Source organism: Sceloporus occidentalis, unplaced genomic scaffold, assembly GCF_023333645.1.
Source record: "Sceloporus occidentalis isolate IW3139 unplaced genomic scaffold, rSceOcc1.0.p SCAF_307, whole genome shotgun sequence".
In the NCBI taxonomy this organism is placed as follows: Eukaryota; Metazoa; Chordata; class Lepidosauria; order Squamata; family Phrynosomatidae; genus Sceloporus; species Sceloporus occidentalis.
This window is the reverse complement of record NW_028317287.1, coordinates 293288-303772: the sequence shown is the minus strand read 5'-3', so window position 1 is coordinate 303772 and position 10485 is coordinate 293288.

The window sequence follows — 10485 nt, the reverse complement described above, 5'->3', positions numbered from 1 at the left end:
TCCAAGGGATTGCATGAGGGCTTGTGGCATTCCAGCAAATTCTGTCCAAAGTGTGCTTTATGCCTGCACCAATTGAGGGCAATAAGGGAGCTTTCCGGGCAAAGGGCATCCATGGGCTTCTGCTCCACAACCTCCCCTTTATAACCTTCAAAGCAAAGTGCCGACCTGCCTATTGTTGAGGGTTTTTAAGTATTAATTCTGCTTAAGCTCAATGTTCACCTTGACTTCCTCCCTCACCTCCACCCCAAATATAGGTGCTGGAAAAACTGGCTATTAAGGCCAGCCTAGGGGCAGAGTTGGAGCATGGCATCCACATGACACATGCCCTGACTCTGCCCCGAGGCCGATAGGATGCCGCACACGGCTCCACATGGTGCGCAGCTTCATGGTGCTCTCCTCTGCCACTGTGTCTGCATGACACAGCACCAAAGGCGTGCGGAAAAGCTGCAGCTCTGGCGCCATTTCCAGGGTGCAAAAAGGAGCCACTTTTTGCAGCTCCTTTTTGCGTTGTGGAAAGCAGAGATCGTGGCCGCAGCATGTAGATGCCACGGCCCTGATCCGGCATTAAAAGGGGCAGCTTTAGGCTGCTCCTTAGGGACAGTCTTCCTTATCTGGAATCTTGAAATCGAAAATACTCCAAAATCCAAAACCGAGAGAGAGGCACCTTTGCTTTCTGAGGGTTCATGTACACAAACTTGGTTTCATGCACAAAACTATCAAAAAGTATTGTGCATGGAATTACCTTCAGGCTATGTGTATAAGGCCAAACTTAAATGCATTTTGTGTCCAGACTTTAGCCCAAGACATCTCACTATGTAGCCACAAATATCCCAAAACCCCAAACGCTTCTGGTCCCCCAAGCATTTTGGAGAAGGGAGGCTCAACCTGGCATAGCCGCTCCAAGCTACCAAAGACCCCAGAGGAAGAGGGGCCCTTGCTGGACCAGGGGGCTCTGGTGGCGTGTGGCATGGCCTTTCAAGGGTCCAAGAGGGCTCCAGGGGCCCTGTCTATTATGGCAACGGGGAGAGAGGAAGGACCCAGGCGTCCCAAGAGGAAGGGAAGGAGGAGGCTGCAGGAGGGAGCCATGCTTGCTGCCTGCCCAGGGTTCCGGAAGGCCTGAGGTCACCGTGGCACCCGGGGAACCCATCAGCTATTTTCCTTCAAAGCGGCATCTGTTTCAGGTACTGGCGAAGTTGGGACGGACAGGATGGGAAGAAAGGGGGGATTGGAGTGGACCCCGTGACCCATCAGGTATTCCTTAGGGTTTCCAGTTAGCCTCCAGTATGGGATACTGGGACTGGGGCGATCCCAGTCACTGGCTGTGGTAGGTTGATATGTTACCTTTCCAGAACGTGGAAATTTCACTTTTTTGGACTGCGATTCCCAGCATAGCTGTCGGGGGGATTCTGGGAGTCACAGTCCAAACGTGTCATTAACCAATTAGTTGTGTTGTTCTGCTTTTGGTTATTCAACCCTTTGCTGGCTTAATAATTTCTTCTCAGCTGAAGGTTTGTTTCTTCTGGGTGGCTTCCATCCAGATCAACATCTTTAAAGCCATCATTAATGCAAAAACTGGGCCAGAAGTAGTAGCCCAAGTTTGAATTTAAAAACAACAGCAACAAACAGAAAAAAGCCATCTGGTTTGAAACCCTGGAGAGGAAGGAGGCTGAGCCACTCTGGGCCACAAGAAGCCCCTTCGTGAGCAAACATCTTCCGAAAGCCTGGGCAAATGGAGGCCTTTAAAAGCCTGGCACTAAAACGGGGTGCTTGCCAATGGGGGGGGGGGTGTCACGACTGCAAAATACCCTCTCCATCCCCTCACACCCCCACACACAAAGTGAAACTGGGAGGGAGAGGCTTGGATCTGCTTAAAAAAAAAAAAGTGTCCTACATTTGAAAATGTTGTCCTACATTTGTCCCGGTTTGAAGGTCCTGATTTATGGCAACCCTATATAAGAATGTATATCCCCTCCACACACATTTATGCATATATATATATATATATGCTCTCCTCTCCAGAAGAAGTGGGTCTCTTGTAAAGCTAATGAGCCTTAATTGCTAGTCCAAGACCAAAGCGCACACAGAGAAAGACAGACAGATAGTTCAAGAGCAACGCTCCCCTTTGAGATGCAGCCGTGGGGACGGTCAGTTCGAGGGTCTTCACTGCAAACTCCTGCGTCAGGACCAGTGGCTCTCCCATGAGGCAGTGACATCACTGTGATGTCATCCCACTCCGTGGTGATGTCAGAGAGGGCAGCCTGCCTTGGTGTGATGTCATTCTGGCCTCAAAGCAATGACATCATTGGGCATTTCTTCTTCGTGGTCTCTGCGAATCATACAAATGGGTTTCACTGCGCCTGCGCAGTGCTGCTCGGAACCTACTGGAATCACTGGGCAGAGTTCACTCTGCAACATATTGAAACTTTTTGGCGGTAACTCCGCCCACCCGTTATAAGGCCCCTGCCTTCCCGCTCTTTCCCCAGTTCCTTTTTTCCGCCGCGCTAAGCTGCTTCAGAGGAACCTTCGCTTGCTTTGCTTGCTTGGAATCACTTTCGTTTTTGACCTCGGACTGTATCTTGACCATTCTTTGTCTCCCGTCCCTGGTAACTTCGGACTTCGGACTCTTGACCTCGTTTTCGGATCTCCCATCGACTTGGCGACTTTGAAATGCCCGCGGCTTTCAAGAAGTGCGACATTTGCAAGGGCAAGATGCCCGTTCAGGACCCGCACTCCACCTGCCTGCTTTGCCTTGGTCCAAGTCACGACCCCAAGGCCTGCGCACTCTGCAGATCCCTCTCTTCCCAGGCCCGGAAAAACCGTGAGTCCCGGCTTACTTCGGCGATTGCCCTGGGGAAATTGCAAGAAAGGGGTTCGCGGTCTTCTTCTGTCCCGCCTCTGCCGCCCCCCGCTTCATCTTCTCGGGCAAGTGTCTCCAGCGTGGGATCGGGGAGAGCCGCCGTCCCCAGCGTGGTGTGTGTCCCGGCCGGGACTCCTTCCACCACCGCCGATGTGGCCCGTGGCTCCAAACCGCCCAGTGCCACCGACAAACCCTCCAAGCGCCCCCATAAGCCATCGGGGACTGAGGGTACCGAACGGGCCTCCAAGCCAAAGGAGGGATCGGAGGGCCCCCGTTCGAAGGAGGCTGCCAAACCGGAGGTCCATCTCACGCCTTCGTCCTCCAAGGCATCCAAGGGATCACGGCATGCGATGCCTAGCGAGCGCACCGAACCGGTGCAAGGGACAAGGTCCCCGAGGCCTTCGTCATCGACACCGGCTGCTGTCCTCCTGGACCTCCCGGACAACCCATTCTTCCCATCGGAGGAGACTCCTAAGCCTGCGAAGAAGAGGCACCATGACAAGGCTGACCGTGATCCGGCCCTTAAAAAGGCCAAACCCTCCAAGGATCGGCCCACCACCGACCCGCCGAGGGTAAAGGACAAGGAGAGCTCCCACTCCAGACAGGCCCGCGCCTCCGCCTTGCCAGCTCCATACCAGGAGCCGACGCCGGTAGACCAGGGGACCCCGGTTACATCCCTGCCTCCCCGGACCATGGACTTCATCCACGGGACGGATGACGCCGCGCCCCCTCGCTCTCCGGATCATCGGTCTCCTTCCCATCCGGCGACCGATGATGAAGATGATTTGGCCCACATACAGGGTATCCCGGACCTCTTCTACGACGTGCAGTCGCGCCGCTACTACATGTCGGTACCGGAGGACAGAGCCCTGAGGGAGTTCACGAGGCTGAACCCCCACCCCGTAGACCGACCCGACCCGGCCAGATCGGTTCCCACCGTGTCGGTCTACGAGAGGTCATCATCGCCGTCCCGTAGACGCGAGAGGTCGCCGTCTCCACTCCGTACACGCGACAGGTCGCCGTCCTCAACCCGCAGACGCTCCCGATCGTCAGTGGACTTCGCCCGCCCGAGATCCCAGGTCAGGGTGACGGACCCCCTCTCCTCCGACCTGGATTCTGAGGACGAACCGCTGCCACCTTCGGAGGCACCCTCGGACGAGGATGTCCTCTCGGGTTCGGCCTCCCCTCAGAGGATGCACAACCCAGGGCCGTCTTCGCCGTCGGACGACGTCAGGGCCTTCACAGAACACGTGGTCAGGATGTCACGGGCCCTCGACATCGAGCTCGCATCCGCGGGGGACGACGCAGAGGACCCGGTCGAGCGTAGGGTGCATGGACGGGTCCCCACTCCGCCATGCCTTCCTCTCCTTCCCTCTCTCCAGACCATCGTGAAAAGGTCCTGGGATGCTCCGGCCGCCCTATCGGCACCCTCCCGCAAGGTCCAATCCCTCTATAGGGTCGCCCCGGCGAGTTGCTCCTGGTTGGCAGAACACCCCAGACCAAACTCGGCCATTGTGGAGGGAGCTCAGCACAGCTTCGTTCCGAAGCAAGCTACTTCCCCTGTCGACAAAGAGGCAAAGAAAGTCGATGGATTGGCAAAAAAGGTTTATTCGGCTTCGGCTCTTGGGGTCAAGGCCGCCAACTACACCGCCTGCATGGGGGCCTACATCCAGACCCTCATGGAACGGATCTCTCCCGTTGTTCCGGACGTCCCAGATGACATCCAGAGGCAGCTGGTAGAGATCAGAGACGAGGCGCACTCCATCGGAAGCTGGCTAATCACCACTTCCAGGAACATGGCGGACTGCTCCGGGAGATCCATGTCAGCTGCCATGGCTCTTCGGCGCCACGCGTGGCTCAGGGCCTCCGACCTCAACCCGACGGTCAGAGCGGCCATCGAGGACATGCCGCTCGACGGGACCGGCCTCTTCCACGCCGAGACCGACGACCGCCTGAACCGCAAGTTCAGGATGAAGGCGGCGGCGAAGAAGCACGGCATGTCCTCAGCACCGGCTTCTCCGTTCCGGAAGCGACAGCGCCCGTGGCAGCCGCAAGGTCAGTCACAAGGGACCTTCTCCCGGGATCGACAGCCCCAGCACCAAGGCTCTCAGAGACAGCGCTTCCCTTCGCAGTCTTCCTCCTCCTCTGGCCGTCGCAACTTCCCGCCTCGGTACCGCAAGTCCCGCCGGCAGGATACCGACCAGGGGAAGAAGAGAGCCTGAAGGGACGCAGCGCGCTTCGTCTCCCCTTCACCCCTCTTCTTTTGGACATCTTGAGGCCCTATGTTAACACCTGGGCCTCTATAACATCGGACTCGTGGGTTCTTAACATCGTCCGTAGGGGTTATGCCCTCGAGTTTCAAGAGCTCCCTCCAACTGGAGCCTTCATGTCCACTTCCCCCTCGGACACCCTTCTCGACGAAGTGCGCACCTTGCTTGGTAAGGGGGCAATCTCCCCTTTGCCGCCCGACCAACATCCTCGGGCCTTTTTCTCCAGGTACTTCACCGTACCTAAAGCGGATGGGGGCGTTAGGCCCATCCTGGACTTGAGGCAAGTGAACTTGTTTTTGAACTACCGTCGCTTCCGAATGGTAACCTTGGCCTCCATTCTGCCTCTCCTCCACCAGGGCTTGTGGTTCGCGACTGTCGACCTGAAGGACGCCTATTTCCACATCGGGATCCGAGAATCCCACCGGAGATTCCTCGCCTTCGCTGTCGGCTCCGACTCGTACCACTACAACGTGCTCCCGTTCGGCTTGGCCACGGCCCCGCGTGTCTTCACGAAGTGCATGGCACCGGTGGTGGCATACCTTCATCAGAAGGGCTTCATGGTCTTTCCCTACCTGGACGACTGGCTGTTTGCAGCCGAATCCCAGGAAGAGCTACACGAGGCAGTCTCATTCGCCTTGCGCCTCTTCGACTCCCTCGGACTGGTTGTCAACAAGGAAAAGTCCCACTTCACGCCGACCAGACAGGTCAAGCTCATCGGGGCCATCCTCGACTCCGACAACTGCCTAGCCTTCCTTCCTCCGGACCGGTTTCAGGCCCTGGCTACATCCCTCACGCCGTTCTTCTCACACAGAAGGATAAGAGCCAGAGATGTCCAAGTCGCCCTGGGCCACATGGCATCGACGACATTCGTCACCCCCTGGGCAAGACTGCGTCTTCGTCCTCTCCAATCCTGGTTCCTCTCCGTCTTCTTTCCGTTGGAGGACCCACCTTCGAAGTGGCTCACGGTACCCAGACCTATAGCCGCTTCCCTCAGATGGTGGCTAGACGGCTCCAACGTCTGCACCGGGATGCCTTTCCATCAGCCTCAGACACAGCTGACGCTGACAACCGATGCATCCCTGGAGGGATGGGGCGCCCACCTGCTCGACCTTGTCGTCAAGGACAGGTGGTCCGCACAAGACAAGCTCCTCCACATCAACGCTTTGGAGATGCTCGCAGTGGAGAAGGCCTTGAGGGCATTCGAGTTTGCTGTCTCAGGAAGAGTGGTCCTCCTGAGGACGGACAACACCACCGTGATGTACTACATCAACGAACAAGGTGGTACCAGGTCCAGGACCCTGCTCGACTTCACGCTCCGCATCTGGAACTGGTGTATCAAAAGACGCGTCCTCCTCCAGGCGGTTCATCTTCCCGGAGAGGACAACGAGCTGGCAGACCGCCTCAGCAGATCTCCATCGGTGTGCCACGAGTGGAGGCTCCATCCCGAGACGGTCAGCGACCTCTTCGCTCGGTGGGGAACCCCCCGGATCGACCTTTTCGCGACCAGCTGGAACAGCCACTGTCCCCAGTTCTGCTCCAGGAAGCGATTCGACGGATCCCTTGGAGACGCATTCGCTTTCCTCTGGACGGGGGAGCTCATCTACGCCTTCCCTCCGTTCCCTCTTATCGTCAGGGTGGTGTCCAAAATGACAATGGACCGCTCGCAGGCGATCCTGATCACCCCGTGGTGGCCGAGACAACCGTGGTTCGCATCCCTTCTCCGCCTCTCCGGGAGATGCTTCCTCCGTCTCGAACCGCTTCCGGACCTGCTGTCGATCCAGGACGGACGAATTCTCCACCCGGACATCGAGAGCCTGCCGCTGGTGGCCTGGAGGATCCGGCCCTGACCGCCTTGCCGAAATCGGTTAGGACGGTGATCCTGGCTGCCAGAAAACCTTCCACCCAGCGTTCTTATGCCCTGAAATGGAGGAGATTTTGCCTCTTCCTTGACCAGAAGGGCTTGTCTCCTGCACAGGTTTCCACTCCAGTGGTGCTGGAGTTTTTGATGGCGCTTTTGGACGGAGGGCTGTCCCTCACATCCATCAAAGGCTACCTTTCTGCCATTTGTGCAAAATATCAGTTCGGGGGGAGGGTGTCTTTCTTTAAGGATCCCTTGGTGAAGGGCTTCCTGAAGGGTTGTGCCAACCTATATCCTCCTGTGTCGGTACCAACACCGGCTTGGAGTTTGGAGTCGGTACTGTCCGCTCTCCAATCCAAGCCCTTTGAACCCATGGCCACAGCGGACTTGAGACTATTGACTTGGAAAACCGCTTTCCTTGTGGCCATCACCTCTGCCCGTCGTGCGGGCGAACTCTGTGCCTTACGGAGGGACCAACCATTCCTGAGGTTCCACAAGGACAAGGTGGTCCTCCGCATGGACATCACCTTCTTGCCGAAGGTGGTGTCTGCTTTCCACATGTGCCAGGACATTGTGTTGCCCACTCTAGCATCCGATCCGACGTCGGATGAGGAGCGTCGCCTGCACTCCCTTGATGTCAGGAGGGCGCTGGCGTTTTATCTGGACTGCTGCCTCCAGCCGGTCCGAGAGACTTTTTCAATGCTACTCGGGACCGAAGAAGGGGTTGCCCGTGTCTACGCAGAGGTTCTCCAAATGGGTGGCCGGTACCATCCACCTCTGCTATGAACTGCTGGGCAAACCTCTCCCTGGCAGGGTTCGGTCACATTCCACAAGAGCTGTGGCGGCATCCTCAGCATTCCTGTCTGGGATCCCTTTGGAGGATGTCTGTAAGGCTGCTGTCTGGTCCCAACCCCTCACTTTTATTAAGCATTACAGGTTGGACACCAGGGCCATCCGAGACGCAGCTTTCGGGAGGGCTGTGTTGGTCTCAGGGTTGCATTGATTGCACTACTGATGTATTTGTGTTATACAGTTTACACTGTTTATACTGATGAGTGTTGATTGCACAACTGCTATACTGTTGAGTGTTGATTGCACAACTGCTATGGGATCGGTCTTGCATGACCTCTGTTCCCTTCTCAGGTTTAGCAAAGTTATTGCTATTTATCTGTGCATGAACAAAAGACTGACTCTTTATGGTTCAAGGTGTTTATTTGTAATAAATATACCTTTGGTTTACCATAGCTTGGTCTCAGGACACTCCCTCCACCGCATACCTAAGCTTGTCAGTCTAAACCCATTTGTATGATTCGCAGAGACCACGAAGAAGAAGTACAGGTTGCTTACCTGTAACAGTGTTTCTTCGAGTGGTCATCTGCGAATACATACAAATCCCACCCGTCCGTCCCCTCAGTGTCCTGCTTACTTGGCTCTCTTTCCATCGCCTGCTTGGCGGAAAAATTGCGGAACTGGGGAAAAGAGCGGGAAGGCAGGGGCCTTATAACGGATGGGCGGAGTTACCGCCAAAAAGTTTCTATATGTTGCAGAGTTAACTCTGCCCAGTGATTCCAGTAGGTTCCGAGCAGCACTGCGCAGGCGCAGTGAAACCCATTTGTATGTATTCGCAGATGACCACTCGAAGAAATACTGTTACAGGTGAGCAACCTGTCCATCTCCTCTCTTCGTGCCAGCTGTTATTAAAGCCAGAACACTCTTTCCAAACCTGGAACCCACCGCTTCCCAACACCCACCTGTGCTCCTGTGCTACTGTGCTCCTGTAGATACATGATGGCCTCAGAAATTTTCACACCAATAGAGTCAGCTGCCAGCTCAAAGTTAAAGGGACCCCCGAGGCGCTCTGCAAGTTGAGTTAATGCATCTTAGAAAAAAGGAAAGAAGAGATAGTTATACTGGAGGAAGGTGTGTGAGATGCCATGCATGTAATCTGCAATCTCTGAGCTGCAACTGCAACTTGCATGAATAGGTCGTCAGATCCAAGACCCCTCCCCACTTTCCACCCAGGACATTTGGAGGGGAGGCATGGCTGGCCTTGGGCCCCTTGCATGCTCTCTGGCAAGAGGGAGAGACTGGCCCCTGGCCACCTGGCAGCAGCCTTCATATCTGGACAGAGATCAGAACTTGGGCCCACTGCTCCTGCCCCATGGCAGCTGCCAACACAAGCAAGTGCCCAGCTGGGGCACCAATTTCTCCTGCTGGGAGTGTCATTTAGTGGTGACCTTTGGCCTCATCCAAGGGGCCTGCTCCCCCAGGTCTCACCCAAGAAGCGTCCCCATGCATTGTCCATCTCGATGGTGCTGGCCAGGCAGCCTTTCATGACGTTGAGGCAGAACCCATTGCAGGGTTTGAGGGTTGGGGTCCCCCGACAGAGCGGGCAGTAGAAGAGGCGCGTGAGGGCACGGCGGCACTCCCCACTGGGAAAGAGCTGCGGGGGGGGGATGCGGGGAAGGAGAGAAGTTAGGAGAGAGTCAGGAGCTGAACTGAACCAGAGAGGAGGAAGGTGGCGGAGGAGAGAGGTCCCCCCCCCGCCCCAGGTCCTCCTAAGGCTCAGACCCCTTGGTCAGAGGGCCAGCCACAGCTGAGGGGCCTGGCCAAAGCCAGCCAGGACCGGAGAGTACCCCTCCCCTCCACTGCTTCCTCTGCACAGGAGGCAGGGGCAGGGTTAGGGTTAGGGTTAGGGCAGGCGGGCAGGGAACCTGCTCAGAACCCACAAGTGGCAAGTGAGCTTTACAATTTAATGCAATAACCCCAAACAGAATGCCTCTCTTAGCCTCTCACGATCTTAAGCAGTCATTACAGTACTTGTTCCTTTTTAGTCCCTTCTCTAAGTTGTTGTGTGCCTTCAAGTCCTATCCAGCTGTTGGCAACTGTAAGGCAAACATATTATCACGGACTTTTCTTGGCAAACTTCTTCAGTGGGATTTGCCATTGCCATCCTCTGAGGATGAGAGAGTGTGACTTATTGCCCAAGGCCAGCCACTGATTTTCAGCCCCTGGTCTCTGGAGTCATAGACCAAAGCTCAAACCATGCAGGATCCCACTAAGAGATTTCTTTAAAAAGTAAGAAAACGGCCTAAAATATAAAACAGCTGATCAGAACTCCCTGGAAAAATATATTTCTGTTCCCCCCAAAAGGAGAGAACGAAGCAGACGTCTGAAGGAGGGGTAGAATAACCACCTTTCACTCTGGCTGTTGCATTGCTTCCAAGGGGAAACTGGGCTGCCTTGCCCTCCTTGCCCCAGAGGCCTCTCTGGCTCTGCTTCCCTTCCAAGCGTTGCCCAGAGCACTCTGCAGTGGCCTCTGCTTGGAACACCAGGAGTTTCTTGCCCTGGAACATAACCTCTAGAAGAGGGGTGGCATCCTGGCAGCAAATGGGGGTCCCTTGCGCTGCCCTCCTCCGTCTCTCTTCTTTACCTTCCTCCCTTTCTCCCTCCAGCTGCCATCCCTTTTCCTCCCTTTCTCCTGGCTGCTAACACTACCC